The sequence below is a fragment of the Myodes glareolus genome, chromosome 5 (assembly GCF_982192425.1).
Source record: "Myodes glareolus chromosome 5, mMyoGla1.1, whole genome shotgun sequence".
NCBI classification, from domain to species: domain Eukaryota; kingdom Metazoa; phylum Chordata; class Mammalia; order Rodentia; family Cricetidae; genus Myodes; species Myodes glareolus.
In genome coordinates this window covers 111433114-111458299 of record NC_142030.1, presented here as the reverse complement: position 1 = coordinate 111458299, position 25186 = coordinate 111433114, and the positions used below count along the sequence as shown (strand labels likewise).

The 25186-nt window shown below is 38.7% G+C and overlaps 1 pseudogene; it reads left to right on the top strand.

Annotated features, from left to right (window-relative positions):
• LOC125406703 (small ribosomal subunit protein uS2 pseudogene) overlaps window positions 1-22261 on the top strand; it is a 39968-nt pseudogene extending 17707 nt beyond the window's left edge.
• Window positions 22262-25186: the final 2925 nt, after the last annotated feature.

Sequence of the window (25186 nt, the reverse complement as noted above, 5' to 3'; positions counted from 1 at the left end):
ATATATATGTACATATCTATAAACATATACACCATACATATATAATATTTCCAAGAAAAAGACAAAAAGGAGAACAACCAGAAAGTCAGACAGCGTGAACACTAAATGGGACAATGAGGTGTTTAGGAACTCAATCACCACGGGTACTTACTGCCTAGCTTGGGTAAGTCTTTTCTCTGGGTTCTCTCCCCTCATCTATATAATGAAATATTGGACTAAAATGATACTCACTACTGCTTCTAGTAATCTATTTGGAAATTAGTAAACAAGAGTATGTAAGGAAAGTAAATAACATTCAATATTGTTCTATCTAAGGGGATAGAAACGGTGGAGACAGCCATTGTGACCCATACAAGGAAATTGGCCTAGATGACTGGAGGCTCAAAGGACAAACTATGACCTCCTAGTGAGTTCCAGGAACTTTTCACATTCCCCTCAAGCCCAACCCTAGCCTGAGCTCTAACTGGTCAGTGACAGGGAAATTTTGGAGGAAGGGGGAATCCTTAGAGGGGAGGCTAAAGCCCTGATGTTTGCTGGTCCAGTAGTCCTGTACTCAGCAGAGAGGACTGACTTTAAAAGAGAAATGTGACCAGCATGGAGGAAGAGGAAAAAAATAGTCTACACACTAGGTGCATGTGGCAGCCTCCTGGGCCAGGAAGCCAAAGTCAACTTTGGCCCATGGAAGAAGTGCACTCATGTGTTTAACCTCTTCAGACATTAGTTTTGTTATGCCTTTCATGTGCTCTAGAAAAGAAAAGGGTAAATATTCTGTAATTTTACCATATGTCAGGAAAATTTGAATGGCATTATTTATAAAGTAATAAAAAATAATCTGTCAAAAAAACCAAAATCTCGATAATTCCACTCTTAAAAAAAGAACATTCTAGACACTCACCAAGTACCTCATGTTATCTTCACAATTGATATGGGATTCCCCTCTATATGCTGTGAATATTATTGGTTAATAATGGAATTGCTTTGGGGCCTATAGAAGAACTATAGGAGAACAGAGCTAGGAGGGTGAAACTAAATGGATTGTTGGGAGAAACAATAGTGAGGGGACTTTGTGGTCTCACTTCACAGAGAGGAGCACTAAGTGATTTTTCTCACCCAAAAGCAGGATATAAATTTTGATTCTCTAGTGTCTTATCTTACTGAGTGTTTTACTGCTGTGAAGGGACACCATGACCACAGCAACTGTTATAAAAGAAAGCATTAAGTGGGACTTGCTTCCAGTTTCAGAGGTTTCGTCCAATATCTGCAAAGCAGCCAGCACGGCAGCATGCTGGCAGACATGATCGTGGAGATGTAGCCGAGAGTCCTACTTCTGGATCCTCAGGCAGAAGGAAGAGCAAGACTCTGTACTTGGCTGGGGCTTTGGAAAACTTAAGACCACTTGCAGTGATACACGTCCTCCAACAATGATACACCTCCCACTCTTTCTGGTGATCGAGAATTCAAATCTATGAGCCCATGGGGCCATTCTCATGCAAGCCACCACATCCGATAAGTCAGTATCTCAAAGATTCTATGTGTGAAAGGCTATCCAGCTTTGAGTGTTACAAAGTGCAAAGTGTCCAATCCGGGTTTAAAGAGGAATGCAATGTTTTCGACAGAAATTGAATTCCAAACAAGAAAGGACTTCCTCATAAAACTTCTTTTTTTCAGCTGTTTATTTTGTCCTCATCTGGTCATTTTTATGCAGTCAAGTGATAGAATTTTGAAGGTGACTATGGTGGCTTGAAATAAAATGATCACCAAAGAGAGTGGTACAATTAAGAGTTGTGGCTCAGTTGGAGTAGGTATGGCCTTGATGGAGGGAGTTTGTCATTGTGAGGTTGGGCCTTGAGGTATGTTTAAGCTACATGCAGTGACACAATTCATTTCCTGTTGTCTGCAAATCAAGATGTAGATCTCTCAATTACCTCTCCAATCCTATGTTTGCATGCAGTCATGTTCTGCCATGATGATAACATGTGAATTGTAAGCCACCTCAATTAAATGTTTTCCTTTATAAGAGTTTCCATGATCATGATTTCTCTTCACACCAATAGAAACCCTAATTAAGACAGTGGATTAAAATAACCAATCCTGTAAGCTCCAGTCAGGTCAGAGAAATTTTAATTTTGGGAAATTCCTGGTTCATTTTACTCATAAAATATAAGGTTAAGCTAAAGGATGTTACTCTCTCCCCAAAGGCTTTTCACCTAGGGCCTCTGAAGTGACTCATGAAGAGGAAGACAGCCAGAAACTGAAGAATACAATCTCCCTAGAATAACTAGGCACTTCTGCCTCCATTTTACTGCTGGTAGCTGGCCTCCATCTACTCCCTCTCTTCGATTGGTTTCATATAAACTAGAGGGGATGTTTTAAACTTGAAGAAAATCTTTCTGTAACAGCCACCCAAGAAGCCACTGCCAACCACCGACAACCTTGAGCTGAGAAGCCAGACAGGAGACTGAGATCTGTCACTTTTATCCACCAGCAAGATGCTTCAGAATAAGTAATCTTGAACTCTAGAGGAAGCATGGGGCTAAATAGTTTCTGTGAAGAAGAGAACTGAAGCCTTGGATCTAGTTATTGTTGAATATCAACTTCCTGGCTATTGTGGAGACTGGTTGCTGTCCCATAGCACCATACTTGGCTTCACATAAGTGAACAAGAATTAGTGAGTGTAAAAGAAGAGGTGAGCTTGAAGGTATCAGTGACTGACTTGTACAACCAATGGGAAATGGCTCAAATGTGCATAACCACAGATTTGGAAGAGTTATTTAATGATCACATTGGGAAGAATAATTTATTTCCCCAGTGAGTAAATAAGAACATTACCTCCTACATTAGAGTAGGACTGTTCTTAGGAGAAAAAACTCTTGGGGGACAATGTAGTCAGCCTTTAAATGGCAGGCACATGGAGGTCAGCATACAACAGTAGGCCCCAGAAACCCAATAATGGAAGAGGCCACTATGGGCTGCCATCTAGTTTTCTGAACTTGTGTAGCTGTTTTTCAAGTGGAACATCAGGATTGTCACCCATGGCACAGGCTTGAGTTTGAACCACAGCCATGAAGGGTCCAACCAGACCTGGAATTTGGCAGTTCAGTTGGGCAGAGGGGCACTCTGGACACATTTGGATGGCCCCTCTGCCCCCTCCAGTCCTCAAATATGTCTGAACTGCCCAACTGTTTCCAGTCCAAAGAAAATTGTATGACTGTTCATCTCTGTGTTCTAAAGAGAAACCTGTTTTTCAGGGCTGCTCCCAACTCCAGATAACTGAAATCCTGTAGGGAAAGCTAAAACTCACTCACCCAGGCTCAGTGAAGTCTCATGCTTCACTCACCTCATGCACCCAGGCAGATCCAAATCCTTGGTACCTCTTGCCTTCCAGGATGAAGCTGCAGGGACTCATCCATATGCTCATACCCTTCTCATTCTCCTATTTCCCACCTTCAGAGTTTGTTGTTTTCTGCTTCCTCTCTTCTGGACCCCAAACTCCCATTAGGATACATTTATATAGTCACCAACAGTAATGTGTACTCATGACAATTATAAAAGAAATGGACTTTCAGCATCGTTCATCAGATGAGGCTAGGAGACCCGCAATCACAAAGTCATTGACTTCTTAGGTTTCCTGCCTGGATCTTCTATATGGTTATAAGACTATAAATAAATATTTTTTGAAAAACGTTGTGCAGAGTCTGAAGAAAGGCTAAAGAAACAATTCTGTTACTGTATCACCTTAAAACTTAAGTTGTCCTAGGGTGTATGTGTTAAAAGTTCTATTGAACATGCAATATGCCTGCACTTATTAAACAGGAATGAAAAAGGAACAAATTTTTATAGCATCAGCAAGGTCACAAAGGGAAATCTTGTGCAATTTGATTCTAAAAAAAGTAAATTATTGATTTTCTTACTCAGTATCCAATGGAGGCAGCTGAATCACTAAGTACAGTGAGAGAATAGAGCCTGTGAAAAACTGAGCCTCTGTGCCTCTTTAATAGGGTAATGGGGAAGCAATTTCTGTTAGAATCATTGAGGAAGTTCGTGATTCCAAGATGTGATAAAATTCACAATAATTAACAAACTATAATTATTCCCAGGTCTACCTTCCAAACCTATTTTACATCTTTAATGTTTAATGTGAACCTGGGTGTTGTTTAACACATGGATCACCATTCAGGCAACTATGCCACTAACTTTCAAGGTTTTATTAAGGCAGACAGATACAAACATTTTGCCATTATAGTAAGAGAGAATAGAGATACAGAAGACAATTTCTTACCCAGTAACCCTTTGGGGGCCACACTTCTGCTTTTGCTTTTTGCCCTCACATTCTCTCTTTTTTTTTAAAGTAAATTTTATTAAATTATAAAAGTTTCCATTTACGCCCCTCTTCCCAACACCCTCCCACTCCCCCCACTCCCTCTCCTCCTCCCTCTTCGTCCCTTAGGGCAGTCAGAGTTTCCTGCCCTGTGGGAAGTTCCAGTTCCTTCCCCCTCCCTCCAGGTCCAGGAAGGTGAGTGTCCAAACAGACTGGATGCCCAAAATCCAGTATATACAGAGGAAACAGGTCCCAGTATCATAGTCAATGGCTTTTCAGAAAGACTTCGGGCCAGCCACAGTCAGAGAATCCGGCCAAATTCCGAGAATCTGGTTAGATCACCTCCTCGTTCAGTCCCAGTCCAACTGGTCTTGGTAAACTCTCATTAGATCCGTTCCCTTGTATCAGTGGATGATAGCATCCCTCGCAGTCCTGATTTCGTTTTTCATGTTCTTCCTCCTTCTGCTCCTGATTTGGACCTTGGGGGGCTCAATCCGGTGCTCCAATGTGGGTCTCCGACTGTATTGCCGTCCTTTGCCAGATGAAGGATCTATGGTGATAAGCAAAATATACATCAGTATGGTTATGGGCCACGGCCGATTCAGGCACACTCTCCTCTGTCCAGAGAACAATCTGGGGGATCTCTCCTTGGACCTGGGATCCCATATATAATCAAGTCTCCTGTAAACCCTAAAATATATTCTTCCCTGATCCCATATTCATCCTTCCTCCCTCCCCCCCATCCCAGGCCACCCTAAAGATTCCCTAACATACTGCAAAAGCATTTGTTCTACTATGTTCATAGCAGCACTATTTGTAATAGCCAGAACCTGGAAACAGCCTAGGTGCCCCTCAATAGAAGAATGGTTAAAAAAGGTGTGGAACATATACACATTAGAGTTTTACTCAGCGGTAAAAAACAATGACATCTTGAATTTTGCATGCAAATGGATGGAAATAGAAAACGCTTTACTGAGTGAGGTAAGCCAGACCCAAAAAGAGGAACACGGTATGTATTCACTCATAAGTGGATTCTAACCATAATTAAAGGTCTTTGAGCCTACTATTCGTGATCCTAGAGAAGCTAAATAAGAAGATGAACCTGATGAAGATTATTTAGCTATCCACCAGGAGGTAGGAAATAGACAAGAGTGCCAGGTAACCTCGGGTGCATGGGGGGGTGGGAGGGTCGATGGAAGGGGAGAGGGTTAGAGAGAAGGGAGTAGGGGAGGAATGGGGAAAGCTCACATTCTCTTTAGGTCTCTTGAACATCTAGCCTAGTCTGCCTAACTTCTACCCACCCTGTCTCAGAGAAAGGTTGACAACACAAATCTGTGCCTAACTTCTGTTGAGAATACTGCAAGCACAAGTCTGTCTGGTGTGTGGTGTGCCAAGAATGTCACAACATTCAGGACTGTATATGTGTACCATTTCATTGTGTCTGACTTGGGACAGGAAAATACAAGTGATGACCTCTACCAACCTGGATTATTCATAGTCTAGATCAATTTCCAAATGCCTAGTTTCAAGGAGGATTACATAATGATTCCCTGAGATTTAAGTTTACTTTATGAATGGCCCCCAACTTGTAATGCCCTTATGATTGAAGGAAGGAGAAATGTGGTCTGATGAAGGGTAAGTGTTACGGATCAATGTTGGGGGTTAGGATTTGGGTTTCAGTTCAGGTTAGGGTTAGGGATGGGGTGTTAGAGTTAGGGTTAGCAATAGTGCTAGATTACGGTTGGGTTAGTATTGTGTTATATAGGGCTAGCTTTAGTATTTGAAATAGAGATACAGTGAGTTAGAGTTAATGTAGCATTATAGTTAGAAAAAAGGCAGTATTAGAGATGGGAAAATGTTAGGATTATGGTTAGAGTTATAGGTACTGTTCAAGAGTAATGATTAGGGTTAGTCATTAGTGTTAAGGATTGAGTTATGTTTAAGGAGAGGGTTATGGTAAATTCAAATTCAGTGTTGAGGTTAAGATTATAGTTTGGGTTCAAGTTTAGGCTTATGATTAGTAACTTAATATTTAATTAGGTGGTTATGGTTAAATATAAGATTTGGGTAAGTGATAGGGTTGGGGTTATCTTTTGACTGTCATGAGGATGAGAGCTAAGGTTAAGGTATAATTAAGGTTATGTATATGGATTAGGGCTAGGGCAAGTTTTGGCTAAGATCATTGTTACGAGATATCAGTTTTCAGTGTCTTTTCTAAGTGATAATTTTGTGCTGGCTTAGTTTAGTATTAGAGTCATGTTCAGGATTAGGGTTATATATAAACTTACAAATAGAGCTACATTAGCCTAGGTATCAGATTAGGAACAAAATTTGGTGTAGCATTAGTGTTAGGAGTAGAGGTAGTAATAACAATTTTTTATTGTTAGTTTTAGGTCTAGTTTTAGTGTTCTGGTAGATTTAGTGTTAGGTTTCGGGTTTGGGGTATGATTATTTATAGTTATGATTAGGGTTATGTTGAAGGGGGTCAATTACTCTGTTCCCAGCTGCTCCAAACCAAAATAACCACACAGAAACTGTATTAGTTAAATCACTTCTTGGTCTATTAGCTCTATATTCTTATTGGCTAACTCCTTTATATTAATTTAACCCACTTCTATTAATTTTTGCATCACCACATGATTGTGCCTTATCTCTAATGTAGCTACATGGCTTCTCTCTGTCTCTGCCTTCTTTCTCCAAGCATTCAGTTGGCTTTTCCCTGCCTAGCTAAGTTCTGCCACGCTATAGGCCAAAGCAGTTTCTTTATTAACCAGTGGAATTCACATTATACAGAGGGGAATCCCATATCACCTCAGCTTTTCTATTTAAATAAAAAGGAAGGTTTAAAATTTAAATTAGTAAAATTACATATAATAAGAGAGGTAACAAGCAAAAATTATAGTTACAATATTTACAACTATTTTATCTTTTATTATAACTAAAGAAAACTGTATTATTACTATCGATTCTTCAACTCCATCAAAAACTCATGAAGGATGTGATATTATCTGTTGATGGGGGTTTCTGTCCTGCCCAGTTCCCACAATTGTTAAGTCCCAATGAAATCACACAGAGGTCTACATTAACTATAAACTGATTGGCCCATTAGCTCAGGCTTCTTATTAACTCTTATAACTTATATGAGCCCATTATTCTTGTCTATGTTAGCCATGTGGCTCGGTACCTTTTTCAGCGAGGCAGTCACATCTTGCTTCTTCTGTGGCTGGTCACAACTGCAGAGGAATGGGCTTTCGTCTTCCTTCTGTTCTCATTGACTCACCGCAACTTTCTGTCTGGTTGTTCTGCTTATTCTTCCTGCCTGCTATTAGCCAATCAACATTTATTTAAAATATAATTGACAGAATACAGACCATGGTCCCACACCTATTAATTAAGTAAACAGGAAGTACATTGCAAGCAGCTTCCAAAGCATTAGAACTGACAGAGATATCTTGCTGCTTGAACAGTTGGTTTAGGAGGTCTTTCTGTCTTTGTGATGCTTTCATTAGTTAATAAAGAAACTGCTTTGGGCCTTGATAGTGCAGAACTTAGGTAGGTGGGGAAAATTAAATGGAATGGTGGGACGAAGAAGCAGAGTCAGAGAGATAACATGGACCCATCACCGGAAATAGATATGCTAAGACTTTTCTGGTAGGCCACAACCTCATGGTGATATACAAATTAATAGAAATGAGTTAAACTAATATGTAAGAGTTAGTCAATAGAAGTTAGAGCTAATGAACCAAGCAGTGATTTAATTAATACAGTTTCTGTGTGATTATTTGGGAGTTAAGCTAGCCGGGTGGCTGGGACAAACAAGCCCTTTCTGCAACAATTGGTACCCAACATGGGGCACAAATATACTACCCTGAGATTAAGAGTCCCATGCACTACCAAATGGTGCTCTAACGTGGTCAATGAAATCCATGTATAACCTGAGAGGGCTTGAAAAGGAATTCTAGACCAAAAAAAAAAAAAAAAAAAACGCAAAAAAAAAACACAAAAAAACCCCACAGAGTTTAACAGTTTAATACAACTTCTTGCTGTTCGCAGGCAGTGTGCCACAGATCCATTAAGAGAGATTTTCCTGATTCAGCCATAGCAGGAAAAAAGCTGTGGCCATTTTAAAATGCCAGCTTTCTGGGCCAGGTTGCTGGCCAGGTTGCCAGCATGACCTCTGACTTTTTCAGACAGGAGGTCTGCCTATAGAGCATTTGAGTTGTGTTTGTAAACAGAGTGCTGCAGCTTGCTTGATGGCAATGTGAACTTACTGTGTGTCTGGAAGTGAGGCAGTGCATACAGCTCAGCACTACTCAGAGGCGCTAGTGGCTCCTCCATGCTGGACTGGGCAGGGCAAGCAGTCACTGCCCTATCACCCGACCAATGATGCAACTTATTTTTTTGAAAAACACTTAGCATTTTAACAAGTGGTCCTGGACAGTAAAGAATTACACATATACAGTAGGACAGATTCAGACATAAAAGACCTTAAAATGAGGCATATTGTTGGATAAATGTACGTAGGTTTAGAAGAGACAAGAAAAAGAGTATAGAGGATCATAAAATAAACTTTATGCTTTTTTAAAAAGGGAGGGTAAGATCCTTAAAGAGACAGAGTACAGACAGTCACTAAATGAATAAAGGAGTAAAAATAATAAAATAAATATTAAAAAGTAATAGAGTAAAAACAAGCTACATAAAGATGGACTATAGACAGAGAGTCTGTATTATGTTTATTATTGTGTTGTATTTGAAAATTTTGACTGTAAAGGAGCTAAATACAGAGAGACATTTCATTATATGGGCTGCTAAGCTAGGCCAGCATGTATATTATAAAGGTATCATGACTTCGGAATTTGGGTCTAAGGATAAGTTGCTTTGGAAAAGAGGTTCTTCTTTTGTTTTCACAGAAGATGAGAATCTGCGAACTGTTTCTAGACCAATATGGTATGATAGACCATGCCCCCCTCAAAGGTTGCTGTAAACACCTTCAAAAAATTATTTTGTTCAACTGGTGACTGAGATGAACCTAGCTCACAGGATATACCATAAAAGACCTGATTAACAGCACCCCCAAACAGCAGGAATCAGTATGGACAAAACTATGCCCATATTCCCAAATATTGTTTATAAATGTTCTTTTACATTTAAAGGGGGATATGATATAGATATGAATAATTTGCTTTGGTATGGATCTTGGTTTATTGATACAAATTTAAAGTCAACTTTGTTATATGTATATTTCTGATTTTGATTAAGGTATTGTGATTGTGAAGCTCATTTAAAAATGTAATGTATAATTAGGAAATATAGGTTAACAGATAATCACCTATAACAGTAAAGTTTGTTGTCATGTTAGTTAGATTTTCTAGATGTACAGAGAAATATTTCAGATGGATAGGGATTCTTCAAATCTTTCAGAGACTTTCAGAATATAGCATTTAAAATGTTTAAAAATTTAGGACTTTTCATGATAACGAGAAACATCTACTACTGGCAGCACCAATCTACTTCAAGAGGAAGATGGACATCGAAGAAGCTCCTTATGGAGTTGGTTAGCCATTTGTGTAATAAAGTGCTCTTGCCTGGACATGCAGGACCTGCAGAGAAATGCCTGATGAACATGCCTAAAGGTGAGATGATCCTTTGAGGTTCCTGCTTCATGAAAGAGTCTGTGAGATATTCTGCAGGATAAAGAAGATAATAACTGAACTGTCATTGAAATTTCTTGCTTCATGGAAAAGTCTGCTGGATACTATGGGCTCATAGACTGAAGATGGATGCCCCAACACTACAGAAAAAATTTGGGTGACTGTTCAGGCAGCAATATATCTCTGTCAATTCTGTTTTGGAAGTTGCTTACAATGCCCTTCCAGTTTACATTGGTAGTATTATATTCTTCTGGAGTGTTCGATGGAATTGCAGAATTTATAGTTATAGTGTTCCTTAGTTATATTAAAAGATAAAATAGATATAAATATTGTAACTGTAATTCTTGCTAGATACCTGTTATATGTAATTTTACTATGTTAAAGCATTCCTTTTTGTTTAAACAGAAAAGGGGAAAGGGTATAGGAGGTCCTTCTGTCTTTGTGTTAATTTCATTGGTTAATAAAGAAATTGATTTGGGGCCTTGATATGGTGAAACTTAGGTTGGTGGGTAAAATTAAATGGAATGCTGGGAAGAAGAAGGCAGAGTCAGAGAGATGCCATGGACCCATCACCAGAGATAGATGTGCTAAGACTTCGCTGGTAGGCCACAACCTCATGGTGATACACAGATTAATAGAAATGAGTTAAACTAATATGTAACCTTCAGGCTCGTCATATCCAGCAGACTTTTCCACAAAGCAGGAAATTTCAAAGACAGTTCCACCAATTAGGAAGCTTGTCAGTCACTTTTTTTCTGTGTCCTGAAAAATGTCTAGCAGATTCTTTCATGAAGCAGGAACCCCAAAGGGTGGTCTCACCTTTAGGCAAGTTCAGCAGTCATTCTTCTGTGGATCTTGCATGTCCAGTTCATACAGCATAATATCAAGCATTCCAGGAAAGAGCAGTTTCTTGCCCAAATGGCTAACAAACTCCATGAGGATCCTCTTTTATACCTATCATCTTCTTGAAGTAGATTGGTGCTGCCAGGAGCAGATGTGTCTCACTGTCATGAAATGTTCTAAGTTCTTAAAACATTTTAAATGTAATATTCTGTAGGCCTTTGAAAGATTTGAGAAACACCTAGATAACTGAAATGTATCTCTATATAGCTAGAAAACCTAACTAACATGACTAGAAACTTGACTATTATAGATGATTATCTATTAACATATATTCCTTAATTATACATTAAATTTTTAAATGCGCTACACAAACACAATACTTTAATCCAGAGCAGAAATATACATATAATAAAATTGACCTTAAGTTTGTATCAAATAAACCAAGATCCATACCAATGTAAATCTCTATAGACTATCCCCTTTTAAATGTTAACAAACATTTATAAATAATATTTTGGAATTTGGGTATAGTTCTCCCCAAAATGTTTCTGATATTTTAGGTGAAGTATTTTTGGGGTCTACACAGAGACTTTTCAGGTAGTCTTGGTCTATAAAATCACATTAGTCTGGAAGCAATCCACATGTTCTCATCCTCTGAGGAAAAACAAAATAAGAACCTCTTTTCCAAAGTAGTATATTCTTAGACTCAAATTCTGAAGTCAATACACCTGCTGGTTTATCTTAACAGTCTATACAATGAAATGTCTCTCTGTACTTAGCACCTTCACAGCCAAAAAAAATTCAAAGAAAACACAATAATACATATAATCCAGACTCTGTGTATATTCCATCTTTACCTGGCTTATTTTTCTTTACTTTATTTAATCTATGATTGTCTCTGTACTCTGTCTCTTTAAAGACTTTACCTTTGTCAAAAAAAAAATAAACCATTTGCTTCTTTTTACCCAACAATGTGATCATTTTTATCTGAATTTCTCTTTATTGTGCATCTGTAATCTTTTTCTGACCAGGACTGCTTCTTAAAATGCTAAGCACTTAAGAACCTAAGTGGCAGCATTGCTAGAGGAAATATGGCCCTGGCTGCTTCCTCTGCCAGTCCAGCATGGCAGAGCTGTTCATTGTCCCATTTTTAGGCACACAGTGAGTCTATGTTGCCATTAAACAAGATGTAACACTCTGCTCACAGAACTTATTTAAATTATTCATAGCCAGATCTCTTGAAAGAGTCAGAGTTCATGCTGGTAGCATGGTTCAGGAAGCCACTGTTTCAAAACTGCTTTGCTTTGTCTCTGCTGCTGCTGAATCAGAAAACTTCTGTTAAAGGATCTGTGGTGTTAAGCCATGCTTAACTCTGGTTTTTTTGTTTTGTTTTGTTTTTTTGTTTGCAGGAATGTTTGGCCAAAAGCTTAAGCATATTTCTGAATAACTCTTTATCCTAAACTAACCCATGTCCATTAATCTATGTATTGCCACGTGATTGTGGCTTACCAGGTACGTTCCTGTGTCTGTCTCCCATGGGGCTGCATGATTTCTCTCTGACTCCACCTTCTTTCTCGCAGCATTCAGTTTAGTTTTTCCTGCCTAGCCAAGTTCTACCTTGCTATAGGCCAAAGCAGTTTCTTTATTAACCAATAGTATTCAAAGCATACACAGAGGAATACCACATCAAGGTTAGGGTGGCTTTTTTAGATAAAGTTCAGTTGTGGTTATTGTAGGGTTAGGAAGGGTTAGAGTTAGGGATAGGGCTTGAAGGAGCTAGGGTTGGAATTGCAGTTAGTAGTACAGTTGTGGCCAAACTTAGCAATAGAGTTATAGACAGTTTTAGGTTTATTTCTATAGCAAATATTAGAGTTATTATAGAGATACAACCAAACTAGATTGAGGATACTTCTAGAACTAGGGACAATCTGAGGTACATCGCTAAGATTAATTAGGGGTTAGAAGAAAGTTGACAGGTAGGGTTAGCTCTTGGGAGAGTGTGTATGTTATTTCTAAGGTTAGCATTAGAGACAATGGCAGGCTTAGTGTTATTGTTACAGCAAGAATTGTCATCAGAGCAATCATCAGATTATATTAGAACTAGGTTTACTTTTAGGTTGTAAATTATTGCCAGTTTTAGGTCATGCATGTGTTTTGATTAGAGCGTGGTGTAAAGTCAGTGTAAGAGATACTCTTAGTGTGAGAACTATGGTTAAGGCTCATTTTATGGACAGTTTATGGGTTTGGGTTTGATTTAGAGTTACAAACCTGCTTATACCTTGGGACTTATTTAGTGGCAGGGTTTGAACTAGTGTTAAGTGTTGAATATGTGTTGAGTTTACATCAGTTTTCAGGTTCAGGAGTTAGAGCTAATGTTATGGCTGGTGTTAGAGCTAGGTTTAGTTATGAGATTCAATAAATAGAAGATCTGGTTAGAACCAGAACTAAGGGTATGCTTAAGACTGGGGTTAGAAAAAGCATTAGAAAAAGGGGTATAATTAGTGTTAGAAATTGGCTTGTTGTTAGTTTTAGTGTTGGGACTATGTGGTTAGGGATAAAATTTTACCTATGGTCTGATTATAGTTATTGTACAGTTAGTTTTTGGGTTAGAGTTAGACAATTTAGGATTAGGATTTGGCTTTTGATTATGAGTGGGTTAGTTTTAGGTCTAGAGGCACTTTAAGATTTTTTTATATTAAAGTTTGTTACGGACTTTTATGGCTAAGAATATTTTAGATGCATTTTTAATATTAGTATTAGATTTAGAAGCAAGGTTATGGTTAGAATAGGTGCACTTTGGGTGTTAGTTCTAAGATTATGGTTAGAATTAGCATTAGACTTGGATAAATTTAGAGCTACATTTGTCATTTGGGTTAGTGCTATTCTTAGTGTTAGGGATAAAGCAATGTTTAGTTCATGCTTAGAATTTATTGCAGAAACAGAATTATGCTTACAGATAAGGACAGGCTAGAGCTTGTACAAAGTAATTACAAGTGTTACAATCAGTTTCTGAGATACAATTAAGGTTAGCTTTAGAGAAAGTCTCAGATTTCAGGAAGGAGGTATTATTGTAATTAAATGGAGGCTACAGATATGTTTAAGGCTGGTGTTTGAGCTAGATTTAAGTTTAGTTTTAGAGCTATGGTGTTGACTGGTATTTAGTTAGGTCTAGAGTTAGAGTTAGTAGTGAATTTAGGGTTAGCAATATGACTAAGATTTAAGGTAGAGTTAAGGCTATAACTACAATTAGGCCTGTGCTTATAGTTAATATTGGGGATAAGAGATGGCTCACAGAGTTTAGAATGGATATTGACTTCATTTAGCATGTTAGAAGTATATTTATATATGGGATTAGGTTGGTGTTAAGGTTAGTGTTAGTCCTGGAAGTAGTGTTGGAGCTAGTTTTAGGAAAATGGTTAGAACTTGCCAGAGTTAGGGTGAGAAGTATAAATAAGATCAGGTTTGAGATTGGTATAAAATTAGTATAAGAGCTCCAATTACTGTTATAGTTAAGTTTATGATCAGTTTTATACTTAGCTTTATGTATTATACTGAAGGTAGGGTTTCAGTTTTGTTTAGGAATAGTGGAAAACAATGGACTCTGATTTGAGTAAATGTCAAGGTTGAGAGTGAGGGTTTGCATTACTATTCAAGTTAGTTCAGGTTAAAGCATGGAGGGTAGGCATCAGTTTAGAGTGGAAGATAGACATAGTGATAGATATAGACTAAGAATTAGGGGTATGTTTAGGGTTAGTGTTAGGGTTAAGACTGTAGTGAAAGTCAATATTTGAGTTTGATGAAGACCTTTGTTTAGTTAGGTTTAAGGTTATAAATAGAGTCAGAACTAGTTTTAGGTTATGGTAATCTGTGACACCAGGCTTAGGGGTTAGGATTCAAGTTAGGGTTAGCTGTTGGCTTAGTATGAGGTTGAAGCTAGGAATAGATTAGAGTTAGGTCTAAACTTATAAATAGATATGTGTAAGGTCTATATTTATATTTATAGTTATGGTTAGGTTCAGAGCAAGTGTTAAGGTGAGGCCACCAGTTGGGAATATACAGTAATAGACTCATCGGTATATTTAGAGGTAGAACTTTGTCATTAGGTTTAGACCTAATATAAGTGTTACAGGTAGATGTAGGTTCAAACAAAGATATACAGTGCTGTGACAAAATACAGCATGGCATTTTAACAACTTCTCTGGTCGATAAATTGTTTCAGAAAGAAGCATGATCAAATCTTTTCTCACAGGAAGGACAATGATACTAAATATGTAAACTGCTGAGTGACTTTAGCAAATAGAATGGAGATAGAATTCAGGATTTTTATATCTTATGACATATGTTATATTATCCTAAAAGCCATTAAATTACAGCTAAAACCTTCAAAAACTCAGACAGGGTAGACAGGGTAAATTTGTTCCCGTGACACTGGGAATTACCTTGCTGAATTAGTTCCAGTGCTTGAACTCAATGGAGATTTTTAGGGGCTGGGCCACACAATGATCAATCATTAGAATCAGTGAAACAGAGACACAAATGAAATAATGAAGCACAGTGAGTGCTTTCTACAGAATCTTCATCATCTGGTGCTTTGCAGATCAGTAGTGAACATGGAGAAGTCAGAGGAAAAAGGAAATAAATACCAAACATGAATTATTAGACCCATGGCTGCTATATGGTTTCTGAAGGTATAGCTTTATATTTTTGCTTATTTCCTCTTTTCTATTGTTCTTTCTCCATGACTTGCAAACTCATCTCTTTTACAATGTCCTATATAACCTTACATTCTATACATATATTCATGTTTTTTATATAAACATATATAAACATCATAAAGTAGGATCTAGGTTTAAATTAGAAGATGCAAAATTTTCTTCTATTTATTTGACTTATATAACTTAATTTTATATTTCCAAAATTATTTTTTTCTGAAATTTACATGATTTAACTTTTTTATGCAGACTGAAATAATATTTTATAAATATGAAGCTTATTTTTATTATTCCTTAATTCATTGGTGAACTAATTTTTATTTCATTAACATTGTATATTACATAACAATAAACATGGATAGGACTACCTGAAATTAACAAGTTTCTGAACAGCAGTGCAGGTTATCAGTAAATTAAACAACAAAAAGAACACTAGAAAATCTACACCAGGTACAATGTATTCTTAACCACAGGAGTAGAAAGATTATTGCTTATCAAAACCATGATACTAATCCTAAGGTTTACAATGAAATGTCAATTTCCTTGTAAAAAAAAAAAACAATTTTTTTCTAAAAGCTAAGCAAAGTTGGAAAATTCTTATAACTATGGAGCTACAGCACTCAGGACTTGGTGATATTTTTAGAAGGATATACATAGGAATTAATGAATTTGAAGACTTTCCAGAAATAGAAGGCCTTCATATTTATAGTCAATTGGTTTTTGATAAACTGCAGAGGCATTTTAAAAGGGAAAATATATACTTTTAATAATCAGGAGGTGTCGCGACCGCCTCGACCAGCAAGGAAGGCGCAATACAGGCTCTTCTTTCTGCAGTTTATTCAGGAACCTTGAACAATCTTCCGAGCCCGGGAAAAGCCAGCCCACAGCTTAAATAGGTTGGTAGCCAACCCCAGCATGCCACACGGGAGATGTCCAGATACGCGGAAGCAAGCAAAATCCTTAGTCTTAGCCATATATGGAGTTGTTTGCAACAGAGAGCACTCACCATCGGGGAGGTGGAAGGCAAAAACCAGTGACATCTTTAAGGCACGGCACTGCACAGCTCTCTACAAGGAGGAAGTACAGTGTAAAATTAATGTGGAAAAAATATCTCAATTCATAAACTTTTATCATACATATAACTTATTTTAAAAGCTGAGTTTAAGTAAAATATAGACAAAATATTTCCTGACCTATGTACTATACACAGAGACTATACTTTTATTTTCTAGTCACCAAGATCCCCCCAAAAATCACAGAAAAACTATATTCATTACAGCACTGCTTGGCAAACATCTTAGGCATAGTCCTAGTTGTCTCTTACCTTCCAAGTTAACCTGTTTCTATTAATCATGCATTGCCACAATACTGTGGCTTTCCACTAAGGTTCTGGCATCCTGTTCCCTTGGCAACTACATGGTTTCTTCCTGATTCTGCCTTCTTTCTCCTTGCATTCAGTTTAGTTTTCCCACCTACCTATATTCTGTCCAGCCATAGACCAAAGCAACTTCTTTATTAACCAATGATAATAAAACTTATTTGTTGCAAGAGGCTGCTTCTTCTTTCTGGCTGACGGGCTAGCTTAGACCCAAAATAAACACACAGAAACCATATTATTTAAATCACTGCTTGGGCCATTAGCTCTGGCTTCTTCTTGGCTAACCCATTTCTATTAATCTATATATCAGCACGCAGCACTGGCTTACCAGCAAACTCTGGCAGTGGCTCCATGGCATCTCCCTGACTCTGGCTTCCTCCTCCCATGCTAGAGGCCAAGCCAGTTCTTTATTCATTAACCAATAGAAGCAACACATAAACAGAAGGTCCTCCCACACCACTTATTGACAGCATACAGAGGTGAAATCCACATCATTAAACAGTTAAAGATTGAACAGAAGTCATGAGAACCAATCAAAGGGAAAGAAGATGGGTCATCAGGTCCTTCCAATATTCCACATGTGAGTTAGAACTCAAATGCAACTTATCTTCTGTTTCTGTGCCCCACAAACTGGCCTATATAGAGGGAACAGTGACATCTACAGGAATATGAGCACAGCTGGAACTGATCTTCCTACCTAGTCCTTGGGATGAGCAAACCCTGAACACACTTCATTCCCTGTGTACAAACAGAAAACAGGTGTCTGCTGTTTCATTCACTCAGGCTGGATACCTAGATCTGGCAGCACTAGAACACAATGCAGTACATATATTGATTGCATGCAAATATTCATACACTTGCAATCAAAATAAATCTTTAAAAAGCAGCTTGCCTTTCTTATACACAGACTTGGAGTTAATAATTATTAGTGCTTTTTCATACAATACAACACCCAAGAGTAAGCAGATCACCATCTCAGAACTAGGCTGGAGAGTATCTACAGCAGGGTGGGAACACTATTTGAGAAGGACAAATGGTAATCATTTTAGATTTGCAGGTCAGACTGTTTCCATCAGGGATAATTCTTGATACTTTTGCTATGTCAAGGGAGCCATGATAATGCACAAAGAAATGGATGTTGAGTGTGTTACAATAAAAATTTATTTGGAAAAGTAGGTAATGAGTAGATTTAGATTTTCTTTAGATTGTAAAGGCTTGATCTTCGGTTATACTTGTTATATCTAAGCAAAACAATTCAATATTGAAATACTATGAGCTTCAACTTTATATTTTTGATCCAGTAGAACTCCAGGGAGGAGCGGTTCTTCTTTGTATTTTTACTATGTAGTAATATGGCCCTCACTCTAATGGTTTAATTCATGTACAATTCATGCCTGGGTAAATGTAAATGAAGTGCTTACTTCATGATAATCTCAAACACTGTTGTCTCATGAGCAACTATTAAAAACCTTGTTGACATGATTGCTTACTTTGTTTTAAATTTATTATCAAGACACATGTTGCCAGATTTTATGCACTTTTTTCTAGATCCTGAAAAATTCTAAGTCATAGAGGAAAATACTTATAAGAATACATTCTTGGAGGCTTTATTTCTAAAACTGACACAGTAATTTTAACACAATGTGTGCATATTATAAATTAACTTTACAGTATGCATGGCTCATTAGAAATGGAGAACGCTGACCCCATGAACCCAGACCTGTAGTGAGCAGACTATGAGACTTTTGGGTATGACTCAGACTGCATTTTCAAGATCTCTTCTATAACAACTTTTCCTTTGCCTCATCTCCTTTATTTCTACATGAAAATGACACTTATTATCTCTATGTATGAAAGAGAATCCTGAAATATTCAGAATAATTTCTTTCAGGAAATAACCTTTTTGACACATGTAGGCAGACTTTAGTGGGCAACATTCATGCAGTGATCTCATCTAAACATGATTTTCAATGCAGGATTTGCCGAAATGTCATGGAGGTGAAGGAGTTGATTTTTGTTCGCTTTCATTATCTTTTAGAAAAGAGATTCCTGGTGTTCACAAGTGAGAAGTCTGGGGCAATATAATAAAGATGAGGTGAGAGAAATGGAACTTAAGTTAGAATCAAGCATCCAAATTTGAATTTTATTTTTTTCTCAAAGTTTATTAAAATGCAAAAGTCTCCATTTCCGCCCCTCCTCCCAACACCCTCCCACTACTCCCACTCCCTCCCCTCCTCCCTCTCCATCCCCAAGAGCAGTCAGGGTCTCCCACCCTGTGGGTAGTTCAAGCTCCTCCCCCCCTCCCTCCAGGTCCAGGAAGGTGAGCATCCAAACATACTGGATCCCAGAAATCCAGTATATGCAGAGGAAACAAGTCCCAGTGTCATTGTCAATGGCTTTTCAGAAAGACTCCGGGCCAGCCACATTCAGTGAATCCGGCCTCATTCAGAGAATCGGGCTGGATCATGTGCTCGCTCAGTCCCAGTCAACTGGCCTTGGTGAACTCTCATTAGATCAGTCCCCTTGTATCAGTGGGTGATCGCACCCCTCACGGTCCTGATTTCCTTTTTCATTTTCTTCCTCCTTTTGCTCCTCATTTGGACCTTGGGGGTCTCTGTCTGGTGCTCCAATGTGGGTCTCCGTCTGTACCGCCATCCATCGTCGGATGAAGGTTCCCTCTGATCTTGCCTTCCTTGCTCACGTTCTCTTTCCTTCTGCTTCTAGTTTGGACCTAGGGAGTTAAGTCCAGTGTTCCAATGTGGGTCTCCGTCTCCATCTCCATCCATCGCCAGATGAAGGATCTTTATAAGTTACTTGATCTTTTTCCTTTGCAGCTCTTAATATTCTCTCTTTAATCTGAATGTTTTGTGTTTTGATTATTATATGGCAAGGGGATGATTTTTTTTGCTCCAGCCTATTCGGTGTTCTGTATGCTTCTTGAACCTTCATAGGGATATCGTTCTTTAGGTTGGGGAAGTTTTCTTCTATAATTTCGTTGAATATATTTTCTGGACCTTTGATCTGAAATTCTTCTCCTTCTTCTACCCCTATTATTCTTAGATTTGGTTTTTTTATTGTGTCCCAGATTTTCTGAATGTTTTGTGATGAGAATTTGTTGGATTTGCTGTATTCTTTGGTCAGAGCGTTTAATTTCTCTATGGTATCTTCAGAGTCTGAGATTCGTTCTTCCATCTCTTGTATCCTATTGGTTATGCTTGATTCTGTAGTCTCTGTTCGTTTACCTAGATTTTCGATATCCAGCCGGCCCTCGTTTTGTGTTTTCTTCATTGCCTCCATTTCAGTTTTCAAATCTTGAACTGTTTCCATTAACTGTTTGATTGTTTTTTCTTGGTTTCCCAGAATTTCATTTATGGATTTACTCATTTCTTCAAACCTTTTGGTATATTTCTCTTCCATTTCTTTACTCATTTCCTCAATCTTTTTGTTATACTTATCTTCCATTTCTTTACAGCAGATTTTCACCTCCTGTTTAAGTTCCTCTATTATTTTCATAAAGATCCGCTTAGAGTCAATTTCTTCTATTTCTTCTGGAGTAGGGTGTTCAATTCTTCTAGTTTCGTGCTCCCTGGATTCTGGAGATGTCATGTTGCCTTTCAGGTTGTTGGAGGAATTCTTACATTGGCGCCTGCCCATCTCCTCCTCTCTGGATGAAAACCCTCAGCACTTTCTGGATAGAACTCCTCAGCACTCTCTGGATAGAACTTCTCAGCACTGCAGCAGGGCTAGCTGGTGTTTCCAGGACCCAGGAGACAAAAGGGCAGCAGCGGTGGGAGCATGGAGGGGTCCCGTGGGACACCGAAGACCCTGCCACAGAAGCTGAGGGGGGAGGGGTTGTGCTCTCTTCTGGGACAGAGAGCCCAGACAAGCACCCACTCACCTCTCTGGATAGAACTTCTCAGCACTGCAGCAGGGCTAGCTGGTGTTTACAGGACCCAGGAGACAAAAAAGGCAGCAGCAGTGGGGGCAGGGAGGGGTCCCGTGGAATACCGAAGACCCTGCCCTGAATTTTAAATCTAGGTAGGTTGTGTGAATATCACAACTTAGTAAAATAAAATCATTTAATTTTATCCTATTGGCCTTAAATGTTTTCTAAGTGTTCAGTGTTTTATTTATTTCTACTATGACCTTTCTAAATCTCTGAAGCTTTGTTTTTCTGTTTTTCTAGTTTCTTAAGGTGGAATGTCAGCTTATCTACCTGGAACCTGAGGTCTTTGATGTGTGCTTGTTGCTGTAACCTTTTCTCTTAGAAGCAAGCATGCCATATTCCACAGGTTTTGATAAATTGGCTAACCAATTTCACCTACCTCAAGAATTTTTAAAATTTCCTGTTCAATTTCTTAATTGACACATTATTCATTCAAGAATATATCACTTGACCCTTTCTGCGCTGCCCCAGGATGGGTCCATACTACGTTGTTCTTGGTTCCCAAGGTAACTTAAAAGGCAAACTTACACAATATCCAGAGCCCTTGATGTCCTGCAGATGAAGGAGGAGAATCTCCTCAAATTCCTCGCTGCAGGCACCCACTTGGGTGTCACCAACCTCGACTTTCAGATGGAGCAGTACATCTACAAAAGGAAAAGCGACGGCATCTATATCATCAATCTGAAGAGGACCTGGGAGAAGCTGTTGCTTGCAGCCCGGGCTATTGTTGCCATTGAGAACCCTGCTGATGTCAGCGTCATCTCCTCCAGGAGCACTGTGCAGCGAGTGGTGCTGAAGTTTGCTGCCGCCACCGGAGCCACTCCGATTGCTGGCCGGTTCACCTCACGGACCTTCACTAACCAGATCCAGGCAGCCTTCAGGGAGCCACGGCTTCTGGTGGTGACTGATCCCAGGGCTGACCACCAGCCCCTCACAGAGGCGTCTTACGTGAACCTGCTCACCATTGCCCTGTGTAACACAGACTCACCTCTGTGCTACGTGGACATTGCCATCCCCCGCAACAACAAGGGAGCTCACTCAGTGGGCCTGATGTGGTGGATGCTGGCCTGGGAAGTACTCCGTAAGCATGGCACTATCTCCCGGGAGCACTCATGGGAGGTTATGCCTGATCTCTACTTCTACAGAGACCCAGAGAAGATTGAGAAGGAAGATCAGGCTGCTGCTGAGAAGGCCGTGACCAAGGAGGAATTTCAGGGCAAATGGACTGCACCAGCTCCTGAGTTCACTGTTGCTCAGCCAGAGGTGGCTGACCGGTCTGAGGGTGTGCAGGTGCCCTCGGTGCCCATCCAGCAGTTCCCTACTGAAGACTGGAGTGCCCAGCCAGCCACTGAGGATTGGTCAGCAGCTCCCACAGTGCAGGCCACCGAGTGGGCTGGAGCCACCACTGAGTGATCTTGAGCAAAGGGGAAAAAAGTGGAAGGAAAATAAAGTTCCTACAGGCTGTCTCTCAAAAAAAAAAAAGAATATATAACTTGATTTTTTTTTAATTGTAACTTCTAGTTTATTTCTGATATTTATTGCTGAGGATACACATTCAGTATTTTTATTTTAATTTATTGAACTGTGGAAATATTTTTTTGAAAGATTAGTTGAATAGACAGATGAGAAAAAACAGAATGTGACTATTTTTATTTGTTATTGTTATTATTCTTTGCATTAAATGTAGGAACTAGGTAAAACCTTGTGTCATAAAGGAGATTGATGACTGCCAATGCCTTACATGAAGAGGGTTTGTGTGTGGCAGGGTGGCAATTGCACGACAAAGTGAACCAAGGCCTTACATGTATGGGTGTGTGTGGTAACATGATTATAGTATGACAAAATAAAGGCTCTACACGTCCTAAATCTGTTCACTTTAAAAATTAGCTATTTGGGTCTGGAGAGATGTCTCAGTGGGTGAAAGCACGAGGGCTGAATTCAAATCTTCAGCCCATATAAATAGGCAGATAAAGCAGCATTTGTCTGTAATCCCAGGGCTACCTAACAATCAGAACAGATATCAAAGGTTTGATGCCCAGTCAGTGTGGCCATAATGGTAAACTCAGTGTTCAGGAGAGGAGAGAGGAGAGACACTATCTCAAAAACTATGGCAATAAGTGATTGAGAAAGATATACTCACATAAACATCTGTCCTCAAAATATACAAACAGGTAAGGACATCTGTATATGTAAATGTGCATACCCTATCCATACACACACATCCACATGCATACATACATACCTGCACACACACAATATTAATTTCTCTTTATTTAAATTAATTAAAATGTTGAAAAAAGTAATTTTTAAAAAATAAAACTAGCATGTTTTTGACTTTTTAGTTTTCCTTTATTTAACATAGTATTTTCTTTCATAATATGTGCTAATATATTACAGATCCCCTCCATCTGCTTTTCCCAGTACATGGCCCTTTCCCAATCCCTGATCTGAATCTGCTCCTTTTCTATCTCTACTTAGAAAGCAAACATGCTTCTATGAGATAATAATACAATAAAATATAATAAAAATACTAGAACTACAGAATTAGACAAAACAAACTGAATAAAAAGAGTCAAAGAGAATAAACAGAACCCACTAGCTTGCAAACTCATGAATTTCATAAAAACACTAAACTGGAAAACATAATATATATGCAAAGGATCTGTAGGGTAAGAGAGAATAAAATATATAAATAAAATTAATATAGAATAAAAAAATTAAAAGGAAAAGACCTGACACAACATACCTACAAGAAACCTCCAAAGATGCTGTTGGGTTCACTTTCTGTTGGCATCCACTGCTGGGCAGTATGCTTCCCCAGTGAGACTCCCTTGAAGGAAACTGAATTTTCATTTTCAAGGGGTTATTAAGTGAAGATGTCTCTAAATTTGGGATGGGGTCATATGCCTGCTTCCCCTTCCAGACCTAGAGCCCTATCTGTGTACACTTGTGCAGGCCTCTGTCTCTGAGTTTATACGTGTATCTATCATGTTGATTTAGGGGGCCTTGTTGTTCTAGTGTCCTTCACCACCTTTTGTTCTTATGCTTTTTATACCTCTTCTTCCAAAGACTTTCTGAGGAGAGGGAATTGATGGAGACAACCCTTGTGGGCCGTGTACTTCAAAGTTTCTCATTCTTTGCATAATATCTGTGGGTTTGTATTTATTCCCATCTAGTGCAAGAGAAAGCTCCTCTGGTGATGATTAAGCAAGATTCTATCTGTAAGTATAGCAGAATGTCATCAGAAGACATTTTATTGCTACAGTGTTCTCTTTTTTGATGTTTTGTTTTGTTTTGTTTTGTTTGAGAACAATAATATTTGGTTTCACCCTACATGCCTAGGCATTTTGTCTCTGATCACCCAAGCAATGCCAGGCTTGGATTCCATCTTCTATTCCACCCCTTATATATAACTATATATAACTATTCTACTTCTGTTTCCTAGGGGAATCTATGTGCTTCCCACCACAATTCATTACTCAACATCTAACCTTTGTTGTTTGATAGATTATAGCTTGGTTTTCATTCACATAACAACTATTATCCACATATAATAAGTATATGTTGTATTTGTCCTATTTGTTTATGTTACCTCACTAGGATGATGTTTTTCTAATTCTATCCATTTTATGTGAATTACATTATTTCAGTTTTTTAATGGCTGAGTAATAAATACTCCACTGTGTAAGTGTACCACATTTTTTTTATCCAGTCTTCTGGCTAGGGGCATGTAGGCTGCTTCGAGTCTCTGGCTGTTACGAGTAGAACACCAGTGAACATAGTTGAGCAAGAGTCTCTGTGATAAGATGAAGTTTCCCTTGGGATTGTGCTTAAGAGTGGTATAGCTGGATCTTGAGGTAGATCTATTCCCAGCTTCCTGAGAAACTGACACTCTGATGTCCATAGCTGATGCACAAGTTTGCAGTACTACCAGCAATGAATGAGTGTTCTCCTTGCTCCACATCCTCACCAACATGAGCTATCACTTGCTTTATTGGAATCAGTCATTCTAACTAATGTAAAATAAAATTTCAAGATAGTTTTAACTTGTCTTTCTCTGGTAGCTTAGTGTTCTAAGGGAGAGGAGCACTTTGTTTGTCCTGGCCGCCCGGTTAGCTTACACTCGAAATAACCACACAGAAGCTGTATTAATTAACACTGCTTAGCCATTAGCTTTAATTTTTTATTGGCTAACATGTACATATTAGTTTAACCCATCCCCGTTAAGCTTTGTATTGCCACGTGGCTGTGGCTTACTGGAGATTCCAACCAGTGTCCACTCGAGCAGAGGAACCATGGTTTCTCTCAGTCTTCCCTTCTTCCCAGCATTCAGTTTTG